Source organism: Bactrocera oleae, chromosome 4 (assembly GCF_042242935.1).
Source record: "Bactrocera oleae isolate idBacOlea1 chromosome 4, idBacOlea1, whole genome shotgun sequence".
Classification (NCBI taxonomy): Eukaryota; Metazoa; Arthropoda; class Insecta; order Diptera; family Tephritidae; genus Bactrocera; species Bactrocera oleae.
Genome location: NC_091538.1, coordinates 21,847,309 through 21,862,278, shown reverse-complemented (window position 1 = coordinate 21,862,278; position 14,970 = coordinate 21,847,309). Strand labels below are relative to the sequence as shown.

The following is a 14,970-nucleotide window of genomic DNA, read 5'->3' as shown; positions in this document are numbered from 1 at the left end:
GGTGGAACTGTTAATTGTTAATATTCTCTGAGCTGTTACATTCAGGTGAAAATGACCGCTCATGCAATTGTCCTCACGATACTTCTGGCTCCGACTAAGTTTTTTTAAAGCCGTGAGCGTGAATTATTAGTAAACAAAATTTTATTCATATTCTTTTAAAATTTTTAAGGAAATTTGTTCATTTAATTTTATTAAAGAAGCAAACATTTTGTCAGGTGGAAAGTCGAAAATTATTATATAGGCTATATTGAGGACAGAGAAAGGGATGGGCTAACTGAGTTAATTTTGACATTGCTGAGGTATACTTACGATCATATTTTCAAACAATTTTATAAATATATAACTCACACTTTGAACAACATGTTCGGTAAAGGTTTGTTAGAATAACGAAAATCAATATATGTAGTATTTGGGAGTTGGGGTAATTCGTGGACTAAATTCACATATTTTCGGCATTAAACTATAGTATATCCAATATTAATCAGTTAATTTTGCTAAGATATCTTACATATAGACTGATATTATAGATATGACATAAGGCCAACTGAAAGTTTGAAAATCTTATGTTAGGTATATGAGAGATGGGGGTAGTATTGACCCGAATATATCTATTTTTGGCAACACAACATATTATTAACAGAATAAAATGCTCCCTGAGTTTCATTAAAGTTCCTTACATACCGCCACAAACATATATGGAGTAAAATCCACCCGATGTTAGAAAATTCTGTGGCTAGTTATATAAGACAAGATATGCAATTTTAGGTACAAAACACGCTCTTTCATTTTCATTGAGATAACTCGCATATTGGCCGACATATGCGGTATAAAGTAAACCAGAAGTTCGAAAATACCATATTTCGATAAGGTATATGGGGGCTAATGGAAATATTGACCCGAGTCAACAAATAGAATTTAAAATTGTGTTACATGGGAATTAGGCGTGGTTGTGATCTGATTTCTTCCATTCGCACTAAAACATGGGAATATTGTATGAATGTTATGTTATGAAGTTGGTTGAAATCGGTCGAGCAAGTCCCGAGATATAAGATTTTACCTAAAAGTAGGCGGTACCATCCCTCCGTCCAATTTTGATACCGAACATACTTTTTTGCAAAGGAACATGTGTACCAAGTTTCACTAAGATATCTTAATTTTTACTTAAGTTGCAGCTGCACAGACATACGGACGGACGGACAAACATCCGGATTTCAACTCGCCTCGTCATATTAATATTTTATATATACATAACCCTATATCTATCTCGATTAGTTTTAAGTGATACAAACAACCATTAGAAAGCAAAACTATTTTACTCTGTAGCAAGAGTATAAAAAAAAACAGGTTAACTAGCCACGGTGTTTAAGAGCACACGGATCAAAACAATGCCGTTATCAGCGCCCTAAATAATGCATGATTTTAAAACATCCGGTTGATTTTATGCCGTATATATTGGTGATGGTATGTGAGGCGCCTTAATAAAACTCATAGATCATATTTTTTTGTTAATAATATGTAGTAGTGCATAGATAAGATCCCCATAAACCTAAAAAAAGATTTTTAAACTTCCAGTTGGATTTATAACGTGTATATTGGTCAATAAAATATGTAAAATTGGTCCAGAATCACCCCAACTTCCATATACTATGTACATATAATAATATTCGTTACCAAACCTTATGTCGAATATGACGTTTGCCCCTGACTATATTTCTCTGGTTTTGGTATTTTTTCCAAAAGGTTTGTGAAATAAAAAGAATTCTTAAAACAGAGGTCTTGGGGATTATAGGAACATCGAAAATATTTTGCAGTGCTCGAAATACTTTTTTGTTTGTTTTAAAAGTGACGGTGGCAATTCCATTGTCACCTAGCTACGTGGATAATAATTGCTAAAATTCATAATTGCAAAATTTAACACTTCGAAATTTCCAGCATATTTTATATACATTGAAGTTTTGTTAGCTATCAACCTAGCTATATACAATATATATATTCTTATGTATATCTTCCAATATATGCATGTATTTGAATAACCTATTGATTAATTTGAATGTTAATGTAACATTATGCACATAGTAGGTCTTTACAAAATGGAGAATGTAGCTGACATTCAGTTTTTTACTGCTTCGATAGCTTTGTATAAAGGTCCCACAGGTATTTTACTGGTGAAATGCTGGCATTTGACAGAAATCTGAAATTGCGCACAATTTCCATTGGGTTCAATGACAAAAATTGAAAACTGTGCACTGCACAAAATCAAAGGCAATCAATGTCAGTTACAGGTATTGACTGAATTGCCAGACCGCATAAACTCATTTACGCAAAACACCCACACCATGTGCAACAATGTCATAACGCACTTGTGGCATAAATTTTGGAAAGCTTAGTCGAAAGAGTGGTACACTAATGGTACACGAACTAGAGCTATTTTGAAATTGCTTTAGTGTAATTTGAAGAGAAATAAACTTATCGGTAAAATATATCTACGTTGTTAAGTTGTGAAAAAAACATTTCTATTATAAACATATAGTCTATAAATAAACATTGATTTTATCGAGGGCAACTTTTACATTCCAATTTTAAAGTAAAATGGGTCTTTTGCTCCGAAATCGCCTCATTCATCGTCTTCGGGGCTCCTATGGTCTATACGGAATTCGCCTCACACAAAGCCCGGAAAACAATCGTCAAGAGATTTCTTGGTATCAACATTTCTTCAAAAGTAGTTGAGAAAGCAACCAATTTTCTGTCAAAGAGGTTAAAAGGCCCGGCAGTATGGGAAACACAGATTACATTCCAAAGTCCGCATTTAAGAAACATCTGATATACTAATGTTTGTTGTTTTTACTTCTTACGGAGTATATTCGGAGCTTTATGATATTCTGGGAATTGTCATTGAATTGGAGAAAAATTAATATACCATTTTTTGGAGCAAATGTATTGAGGAATAATAAATTAACTTGATGATAAAAATAATATTTTTTTGGCATGAAATATAGTTAACTATTCTTTTTTTGATCCACTGTCAGGATATTTGCAAATTAGTTTATGTAGTACATTCGATTACAGTCGTGAATATGGCTTATGTACTTATGCACATATTGTATAGATTTGCATTAGTAGTAATGCATGTAGTGATTCTATCAATTTCTCGCAAAACCATCGTGTACTAATTTGTGACACAAAGAGAAAAACAAATAGAAATTCAATTGCCTTTAGCCGCAGCCTCGACAAAGTTAAATTTAGTTTGCTGTCAGGTGGTTATAGTAAGAACATAAAACGGTAAAAGTGCCTGGAGAACTGTGGAGAAATATGCAACTGGAAAAGCTAATGGAATGCCTAGACTGCCTCATGAGACTCTCGACTACAATACTCAGGTGTTATACCCACTTTGTTACGCAAATGGAAAAGAGCACTTAAGCAAACTGGTAACAATACAAAATCCAGTTCTTCAATTAATAAATCCAAACCAATAAAATAATTAAGTTATTGAAAAGTTTTAAGAATAATACAGATGTTTAAGGTATTTAATTGCAGAAATTGGGTTTAACGGTTGTTTTTTTCACCTGTCTGTCCATTCGTCCGTCTCTGTCTGTGCAAGCTGTAACTTGAGTAAAATATTTCATGTCGTCATGAAACTTCGTACACGTGTTTTTGGTCGAATTGCTGAGGACGGTATGAGCGTAATCGGATCATTGCCAAGCCAACAATATGTAATTATGCGAAAACTTATAAAAAGCTATAACTAAGCTCCAAATTAAGATACTCAACTGGAATATAGTACAGTCGCAGAGATGAGCTAAATAATTTGAAAATTACAGATTTCTGTTCTGATAACAGTATGCCTATATGTAAAAAGGGGTTGATAGAATCTATACTTCCCTTATCACCCATATACTACCTAATATAAAGATTTTCGAACTTTTAGTTGGCTTTATACAGTATATGTAAATCGTTAGCAAAATTAATTGAGCGTATAATATGGGATTTACTATAGTCTAATGCGAAAATATGTGAATTTAGTCTACGAAGTTGGCGTATTCCATATAATGATTTTATTATATTTTATTCTAACAAACCTTTTGCCAAAGATGTTGATCAGTGTATGATTTATTTATAAAATTGCTTGTATTTTATTTTTCATTTGTATGTTTTCAAGTACCTAGCAATCAAAACTTAATGCAATCAGTCCAGACCTTTCTTTGCCCGAATATAATGATTTCCGACTTTCCACTTGAATTTAAACCGGTTAGGTTTTTTAAATTGTGTGATATTTCAACGGAATTAAGTGGACAAGGATTCTTAAAAATTATGAGGCTTAACACTGATTGAAATCGATCTAATTGATTATCTCCGTAATATAATGAATTCCAATGTTTTAGTTAACGTTTTCCACATTAACTCAATATCTTCAATTTAACCTCTTCAGATGAATTTATTTCAGATAGATCTCATTTCAGCATGAAATAAAATAAGTGAGTCTATGACCTTCAATATAAAATAGCCAATATTTTAATTCATTCACGATTTCGCCAAACAATGAAATTGAGCCCTTTCGCTATAATTCCCACAACAGCCGGTTCTACGTTAGCGGAATCGACCCGGATTTGATCCGGTCAAGGGCTGTTATTTCGGCGTTCTAACCCTGTTTGGAATGGTAAGTATTAGTTTAAGTTTGTCGTCATTAGAGCAACGCCTAGTAGCAGGGTTGCTCCGTATCCTTCTGACCCGTGCTGGCATCAAGTCTAACCCGGGCCCCGAGGAATTCTTCTGCTGCATTTGCACTAAAAGGCTCCATCCAAACTCCACCTCGGTTAGACGCAACACATGCAATGGATGGAGCCATCTTAAGACCTGCTCAGGCCTTAAGAAAGATCCATAGGGAGTGGACCACGAGTAACGTGGCCCCATGCTGCACTACTGCGACACCTGCCTCAACGGCTGTGCAACCTGCACCATGTTCGCGGCCCAAAGGAGCTCACACAGGCAGCATGACGCCCAGTCTGACACAATGAATGACAAAGCCCTCACCAGAACTATGGACATCTGTAATAAATCGCCAGATATTACCATCGCTTCCGGTGGTCTGATAAATAGCATAACTTGGCGATATATGCTAACTCTCGCTTCAGACCATCTACGCTCGGTAGAGAAACCTCCCGACTTTATTTCTGCACATTTACAAAGCTGACTGGGTCGACTTCACAGAATTTACCGAGAGCACCTTCAACGCACTACCCATTCCTACGGCCGTCATCGTTGACGAGCGTCAATTCCGCAAGGTTATCACTGCTGCTACTGCTCGCTTCATACGGGCTGGAAGACTCGCGGAACTCTGTCCTGATTTCCCAGCCGAAGAAGCTGTATTAGCAAACGAGTGCGACACCTTACGCCATGCCGATCCCTGTGATCCCCGAACAAGGGATCTCAATTTGGAGATACGGAAAATGTAAATCAGCATAAGTGGATAAAATGGATAGAGCATCCAAAGTCCTGCAATCTCTCCACCGGTGTGAGTAAGCTTCGGACTACTGTCAAGGCCTTATCTAATCCGAGGAAACATGACGACCAGGTTGAAATTCAATTCGATGGCCATGCCTCCTCGGAGCCGAAGAAGTGCGCGAGCTATTTTAGCCGGCAGTTTACACTGCACTCTTTGACCGACAAGGGCAAACGATGTATTATCCGACGGCTGCGCAAAATGCCAAAACACTGCGCCCCACTTACTTTCACCGATGGGGAGATTCAGAGTGCCATCAACAAGGCCAAATCATCCAAATCCATTGGCCCTGACGGAATAAGCATGCTGATACTAAAATACCTAGGCTCGACGTGAGTAAGCCACCTCACCAAGGTCCTCAACTTGTCAATGACCACTCTTCAAATACCACTATTAAAACGTGAAAAACCCTCCAGCAAAGGGGAGTCTTATCTTTCGATAACTTTTCTTTCCCTAGTAATAAAGACACGTGAGGCCTTGCTACTCCCGACATTCACTGACCACCTGAGTCTAGCAGACCATCAGCATGGCTTCCGAAAAGTGCACAGCACCACCATAGCACTTAGTGTCATAAACGCCCAGATAGTTTATGGCCTAAACCAGAAGCCACCCTGAGAGAGATTGAGCCTCGTCGCGTTGGACTTGACAAAACTGTACTGTTTAATTTCTACATCTTGAAACTCCCCCAACCACCAGAAGGAATTTCTGTGACCTTGTACGCTTATGACTGCACGATGTGCTCGAAAGTAAACGGCTATCTTTCCGACCTTTCTCGCTTTTTCCCTGCAATGAGCCTGACACTCTCCCCGACTAAATCCACAGCAACCATTTTTACAAACTGGACGAAGGCGTACAGACTGGATCTAGACATATCAGTCGATGGCATTAGAATTCCGACAGTCATTTAGCCTAAAACTTTAGGCGTTACATTAAACAGTCTGTGCTCCTTCACTCCTTTTACGACCGCGATAACTGCCAAAGTACAGAGCCGCAAAAAAATCCTCAAATCGCTTGCCGGCAGCTCTAAGGGAAAAGCCAAAGAAACGTTGCTGGCGGCATACAAGGCAATCGACCCGCTGGTCCTGAACTATGCTTCTCCAATATGGTCGCCTGGGTGTAGTGCAACGCAGACGAAGAAGCTTCAGACTTGTCAAAATACTGCACTCTACTATCTATCTATACTATCACGGAATGCCTCTTGATGCCCCCAATAGAACACCTGCATAGTGAGGCCCGTATGCTTCCGGTTAAGGAACATTACGATCTCCTCTCCAAGCAGTTTCTGCTGGGATGGGACTTCGTACGCAACGAACTTTAGACAAGCACTGACCGCCATTAACAGTGGAGCCATCAACACCTTCAGTGAATGGCGTACAAGGAGTCAAACCACCACACATAGCAGACGTAGAGCTCGAGTTGCCTCGCGAAACCAGGCCCTAGCGCAACTTGAACAAACTCCTACTTATCTAGAATAGACCCCGACATTCCAAATATATGTCCTGCATGCAATGAGTCTCCGCATGACACTAACACCCATTTCTCTATGGTCCGACCCCGTCGAAACAGCTCGTTTCTGGGCCTCCCGTTAGATGACCTCGACGACAACCAAACTATAACTTGTCCCCTAAGGGGGGACTAGATAACCGTTACAACAACAACAACAACAGTCCTTTCGCTACATTTTGTAATATGAAGTTTTGGCAACACCCGAAGGTATTTCCCCGGCTTGGATCCTTTAAGTTGCGAGAGTATAAAATGTTCGGTTACAACCGAACTTAGCACTTCATTATTTGGTACATATACATTTTCGATTAACGGCATTTTTTGTGGCATGGAAATGGACCGAAACTTGAGCAAGATATTGAAATTTTAATTCAAGTTATTGCTTGAACGACGGAAGGATGGAATAAACATAATCTTAGTAGTCTCCATATTATAGTATTTGAATCCAAAACTTCCGTTCTTGTCTTGCGTTGAAGTTCTACTTTCCAGCGACATTTATTTGTTAAAACTACCTAAAATTTAAACAAAATTTACTATAGATTTTTTAAATGCCGGTCAAAAGGGGAAAAAATTTATTAATTGCATGAATGGTGGTGTTCAAAATAAAAAATCATCAAATTCCCAAAATATTTGAAAATCTTAGATCTTTTTACCTTATTTCAATGAATAGTGGTTTAAAAAACTCACTGGTTCATAAATTCAAATCAAATCATAAATAAGATATGCATATGTATAGTAATATCTCGGCATTAATTCAAATTAACGCGGAGCCTTGCTTGAAATTACTTGGGTACTATTTGATTCAGCTGTCTTTATTTGCAGTTTGTTGGGAAAAAACTTAGTGAATCCCGCCGAATCCACAAGAGAAGGTTGAAATATAAGTTAACTCTAGAACAACATTTTTAAGAATTCTGAAGTTCGACAGAAATTAACTTATATAAAAACTATATTGTACCACAAATAATATTTAGGAATATTTGGATTTATTGCTATTATGAGATTAAAATTCAGATAAATGATTCAATGGGAAGTGGTCCATGACATCCACCGAAACGTGATCACGATATTTAAGTTATTGAGTAGATTATTTCACTACTAGATTTAGCAAGATTTCGCCATACAAAAATGACACTTGTTAATCTCGTCACCAAGGTGACTAAAGTCTAATCTACTCGAAATAACCCTGTATGATTCTGATTTAGCGCCATCTGTTTGTAACATTTTGTTTTATCAATGCTGGTTCACTACAAAAGTCAAAGTAAACAAATAAATAAAGCAAGGAAGTTTAAAGTTCGGGTGTAACCGAACATTTTATATTCTCGCAACTTGTAAGGATCAAAGCCCGGGAAATTACTTCAGGTGCTGGCAAAATTTTATATCAAAGGAAGTATTGATTCCACCCTTTTTTAACACAAAAACATACTATTATCGCGAGTTTCATTTATTTATTTTATTGTATTATATGAATTTCAATTATATAGCTTACACATTGACCCATATTTTTGGTAAAAAGTCAGCTGGGGTCCACATATTCAGTACCTAGGGGCTCGAACAGTTTTGGTTCAATTTAGACAAATTTTAGTCACAAGGTGGCAGACCTCAAATGCATTATTCACGCAAAGTTTTACCCCGATACAAACATTGTTGCTTGATTTGCATAGTGGAAAGTGAAAAAATCAGTTGGAATTGAAAATGGTGTTATATGGGAAATAGGCGTGGTTGTCCGATTTCGCCTATTTTCGCACTATAATATAGAAATATGAAAATAATGTTGTATACCGAATTTGGTTGAAATCGGTTAAGCAGATCCCAAGATATGGGTTTTCCCCTAAAAGTGGGCGGTGCCACGCCCACTGTCTAATTTTGAACGCGCTTCCTATAAAGTCATCTCATACCATCCCAGAGATAAAATTTAATGTCTCTAACGTGTTCAGTGCTTGATTTATCCACTCTTAAACAATTTAACAATTTAAAACTGCTTTTTAAACAATTTAAAACTGCAGATACCCCTCCCTAATATAATCCCTTACACCAAATAACATAATTGTATCTTATTGTGGAGCTTAGTTATGGCAATTTATTTGTTTTCAATTAATGGGGTTTGTGGGCGTGGCAGTTGTCCGATTACGCTCATCTGCAATACCAACCGTCTTACGGTACCAAGTTTTCTAAAGATATCTCAATTTTAACTCAAGTTAGAGCTTGCACAGACGGACGGACGGACGGACCGACAGTCACCCGGATTTTACCTCGTCTCTTCATCCTGATCATTTATATATACATAACCCTATATCTAACTCGATTAGTTTTAGGTGATACAAACAACCGTTAGGTGAACAAAACTATTATACTCTGTAGCAACAGGTTGCGAGAGTATAAAAAGGAGAGTATTATGGAGTGAGGCTGCCGAAGTCGATCGACTAAAGTTGAGGTGAGAAAAAGTGCCACTGCTTCGAGGACAGACTTGATTAGTGAATAGATTAAATGTAATCTAATCGCTTCAAAATTTTGCTCGTATCAAATTGGGAACGAATATCAACTGATAACTGAGGTCAACAAAATTTTGTTTTTTTTTTTTTTTGAATATGGGATTTACTCAATATATTCTGGTTACATAAGCAATGATATATGGGAAAGGATGATAAAAATCGAAAATATTTTCTTTTTAACAATTATGCCGATGTGACCATATTTGTTTTCGCGCCCATATAATGTCGGTTTTCGCGGGCTGTTGCCGTCAAAAGAGAAGTAGGTGTATGGGAGATAGTGTCGGCTGCGTCGGTCGTTGTGTACGGTAGTATGTATTTGCAACTTGCAGAGAAATCATGTGTTTCACAATTTTTTTCCTGTAACAACCAGTACAAAATGTATTAAAGTATCAATTTATTAAAATGATACAGACAATGTATGATTTATGTAAGAATTTTAAGCCCAGTATACATTACTGGGGACTATCTGTGAGGTTTTATAAGAGAACCTTCTAAATGACATGACAGGAAAAGTAAAATTGTTCATTTTTAAACATTTAGAGTCTATTTAAAATATATATTTTTATACATAAAAGCAAATTCAGAACTTTTTTTATTCTTATTCTTATTTTGAGGTATAAAAGCAACAAATATAGGGTATATACATATACCGTGCGCAAAATCCTGTTGACCGGTGTAATTGATCATTCTTAAATTTGATGAATTTTAATTCATACCAAAGGTATATGTGTATGCATGGGCAGCATTGTCAGCCACCGATTTGAAAATGCTGATTCGTATTGCAAGCAAACATTGGCACGTACTCATTTGGCCATTTGCAAAACACCACACACACTAACTCAAAGCAGGGCAAACACATGAAATGTTGCTACGTAAACGCGCAAAGTAAACAACTTCTTTATCGCCACGAAGCACACCGCAACAGATAATGCGGTCGGCAGACTTTGTGGCAACAAATAATCAGCTCAGCTACTCGTGAACATTTCGAAAAACCAGATGCATGTATGTATGCATGGTAAGTTGAATACAAAGGGGAAGTGAGGAGGAAGCAGAAGTTATATGATGACAAAATTGGATATAATCAGAGAGGCACACACTAAGTATTAAAGTATGTATGTATGAGTGATTCTTCATTAAGTTGGAGTGGTGCGTTGAAGTAAGACTGTTCAAAACTGCTCCTTATTTGAATCGTTTTGCACTACCTCACCCCTCGTTTCATCTAATGTTATATATTTGCCGACGTCAATGCGGACAGGTCTATATATTATATTTGTCATAAATATTTCATATGCACGATCAGCAGAGAACGCCCTTGAAATAATACGTCGAATATGGATTTGGAGAGTCTTATTATCGAAGGTTTTACCTTCATATTCTGAGAGATATGCGTTCTAGAAAACAGATTTTTACATTCTTCGCTAATGTAATCAAATCTCGGTATTGTATAATGATAGCACACGCTATTTGGCTTAGACAAGCATCAAGTGGGAGTATCTTAGAGAACATTTACAAACGACCAACCCTAACACATTTTCAGGGGTTTATGAGGGCATCTTCATCCAAATGTATATATGTACGCATGTGTATTACAAATAAAAGCAGTAACACAAATCGAGGGCCAGACAGATAAACAGCAATTGGCGAATGTGCCATACATTCATGCGCACGCATTCAATCAGTGGGTTAAAGTGGCGGTAAGTGTTGCAATACAAAAACGTTAAATCGACAATGTGGCAAGTTGAAGGTGTACAGTAAACTATTTTATTATTTAACAAGTTAAAATATTAAAATGGTTTATTATACAAATTGAGTTTAATATAATCTGGATAATCAAAATAAAACTATCACTACCGGTGCGATTTAAGACAAGAAAAGTAATTTCAGAACATCCTCACCTTATTGTTCCCAAAAGGAATTTATTATTACAAATATGTACTTTTATATCAAGTGGTCTACACCATTTTTAATTTCTTCTTTAGATAGACCATTTTTTCGTTTGACCGGTATAGTATGATATTATTTGACATAATTTTATTTTATAAACTTTTATACATCAGGATCTGTAAGGCCCGACAAAAGGCGGTAATTGCTTCCGAGTCCGAGGTTGTTAAGTTCGGCAGTGGGACATTTTTGTTACCGAAAATGTAGATGTCAAAATCTGCATTTCTGTAAAATATTCCGCGTTATTCCCGTTCAGGCTGTTATCATAAATAAAAACTGTGTCGTCGTCTAATATGATTGACTATGAATATTTAATTCCTACAAGTCTAGTTGATGGTGAGTGAGATGTAACGAAATTATATGTCAAAGGAGATATTTAACCAAACTGTGACTAAATTCGTTCAGCTTAGGTATTACTTCTACATAATTCAAATAAGAATCCAAAAAAATGGTCGGTTATTTGTTTTCGATTAATGGGGTTTTGTGGGCGTGGCAGTTGTCCGATTACGCTCATCTGCAACACCAACCGTCTTACGATACCAAGTTTTCTAAAGATATCTCAATTTTAACTCAAGTTAGAGCTTGCACAGACGGACAGACGGACGGACCGACAGTCACCCGGATTTCAAATCGTCTCTTCATCCTGATCATTTATATATGCATAACCCTATATCTAACTCGATTAGTTTTAGGTGATACAAACAACGTGAACAAAACTATTATACTCTGTAGCAACAGGTTGCGAGAGTATAAAAAGGAGAGTATTATGGAGTAGGCTGCCGAAGTCGATCGAATAGATCGTGAGAAATTATTTTTTTGGAGTCGGTTAGTTTTTCGACGGTACGGAACGTAATGACTATATAGCCAACCAGATAAAGAGCGAGCGTAATAAATGATTATATAAAAGAGTTCTGGATAAACTGAAAAAAGCTGTAAATTATTGTAAAAAATGTATGCAATTAGTCGTAAAGTTTCTAATTTATTTTAGAAATATCATACAAATTATAGTTTTTTATTGCTTTAATTTTTTTTACTAAAATTACCACTACACATGGCATAAAATTTTGGCCACTGTAATTCTCCCTTTGTTTGCTGTATTGTGGCACGTGTGAGAAAGAAAGCGCTGATATGAGACGCTATTTAGATTGAAGATCAAAAAGTGTTGATTGAGTAAAAAACGACGGAAATTTGCTTAATTTTGGTAGCTATTACATGAAGTATACATGGTAGTAATCGTTATAGTAAAAATTGGAATCGATAAGTTTCTATAGAACTTAGGGTTATTTCAACTATTAATGAAAAGCTTCAAACTATTATTTTTGTTATTAATAAAGAAGTAAGAGTTCCAAAAATGGATTATTTTCCTCAACAGAGTCTAATTAATTTTTACGGTCTGTTTGGGGGTTGTTATATAAAAGTGTTGTGTTTTAGACGTCTCCGGCAAATATTTGTTATTTAGTTATTTTAAAAGTTAATATAACTGTAGCGTAGTCCTTATATACTTACAATTTACGAGCTGTGTTATTTCGTGAAAAAGTATCACATTCTGAAATTGGCTTCTAGGGTACTTGGAAAAGAATGGTAATTTCATAGATATCTTGACGATATGAGAGGCAAATCAAACAAATTTTGTAATTTCATGGCTCGTGTTACACATGCCACTTAATTCCCTCCCAATCATTCTATTCTTTCAAATTTTGTAGTTGTCATCTGCGGTTGAAGCGGTATTTCGATCCAGTCTTTTAAAAAATTGTAGCTCTTCAAATATATACATATATTTTGTATAAATTTAGAATTTTTTATACTAAAAAATTCTAATGCCATTCGAAATTCGATAGCTGAAATTTGAAATGACTATTGCTTTTTTAGACATGGCATTTTGAATGCTTAACTTCATTTGCTGTTTCATTATATTTTATTAACACAATACATACTTTAACGTATATATTTAACGCATATACATATGCACTTAATAAACATATAACTGCGTACTCCCCTAGTCAAATTAATTAGTTATAAATTATTTTACAACTAGTTTAAACCGCAAGCCCAAGTAGTCAGTAGATTGTCTGTATCAATCTGCCAATTGTAACATTTAGTGCAGAAATAGTTCACATTTCAATTTTAGTCGAAAGTTGGAAGAAAATTCATAAATTTGTAAGAATCAAATAAAACGATTAATAACTTGTTGACCAGTTTTATTCAGAAAATTCTAGGTGTAAACTAGTATATTCTCTGACTAGTTTATTTTTTTACCACAGGTCTCTTTCAGCAAATATTCCTAAGACTGTATATATGGCTAAGTGTAATTGTCAAATAAAAAAAATATTTTTCAGAATGTCGCAAAATAACCAAAGTTTGTGTCACATGCTCCAATTGTGCCACATTCGCTTTATGTATATTTGCCCTTCTCTGTTCCGTTTTTGTTGCCGCATAATTTAACATTCTGATTGTTGTTGGTTGGGTGCCCTTGTCGGCAAAATACGTCAGCTTATCACAATTTGTCCGCTAACATTTCCCACGCAATTTCGTGCAATTTAGCAGACCTTGCACGAATTCGGAGAGCAACAACAGCTATAACAAACACAGCTGAAAATAGCAATAAAATCCTGAGGAGACGCATTGCCTTTAGTGCCATTTTGGCACTGACTATGTCAGTGGTAGTGGCTGTGGGGATGGCGGTGGGAATTGCCGTGATTTCAATTCATCTGCTACGTCGTCTACTTTATTTGCCGCATCAGCAACAAATGTTTCTTCTGCTCTCCCACTATGTTCTCCTGTAATTTGGCCACAGCTTGAGAGGCCAATTTAAGGCCGTCAGCAGGTTGCCATACTGTAAGATTTGGAAAACAAATTATACACTTATAAGTTGATAAGTGCAAGCATATAACCACTATTTCATTGGGCTAAACTTAATGTATTACATCTTGAAGTAGTCCTGAATAAATATATAAAATATGAGTTATTATAACCAAAAGGGATAACTATATTGATCAGAAAATTTGAGGAATGACCATCTAAGCTCTATTTTTAGTTAACATTGTCTACTATTGTCATCCTCCTCACCTAATTACCCTGGCATAGTTAGATATTTTTTTAAAAGTTACCATATTAGTGCATCTATCTCTGTGTAGTTTTTTTAATTTTTATGATGGAATCGAGTTTGATTTAATTTTTTGTTGAAATCGTTAAAAAATGTTACCGTATTGTTTAGGCAGCAATACTCTATCGGAAATGAACGTATATATGAAGCATGACAGTTTTAGAGTCGTGAATTAATAGAGGATAGATCCATTTAAAAAACATTTAAAAAATGTAATAGAAAAACAAGTAAGGAAGGGCTAAGTTCGGATGTAACCGAACATTTTATACTCTCGCAAAGTCAAATAGTATACTCGTTTGAGATTTCTATGTGGATTGACTGATATTTTCGGTAGAAGGTCAACTATAGGCACTGGTGTCCACATATTTAGTACTTAGGGGCTTAAACAGTTTTGGTTCGATTTAGACAATTTTTGGCCACAAGGTGGCATACTTTAA

At 36.0% G+C, this 14,970-nt stretch overlaps 1 long non-coding RNA gene across 1 annotated transcript; it reads right to left on the bottom strand.

Moving 5' to 3' along the window:
- Positions 1-11,364: 11,364 nt before the first annotated feature.
- LOC118682136 (uncharacterized) lies at positions 11,365-13,238 on the bottom strand. The gene is made up of 2 exons (XR_011395878.1): positions 12,937-13,238; positions 11,365-11,655 (listed from the first exon to the last, which is right to left on the bottom strand). It is a non-coding gene; the product is annotated as an uncharacterized lncRNA (long non-coding RNA).
- Between the last annotated feature and the right edge of the window lie 1,732 nt (positions 13,239-14,970).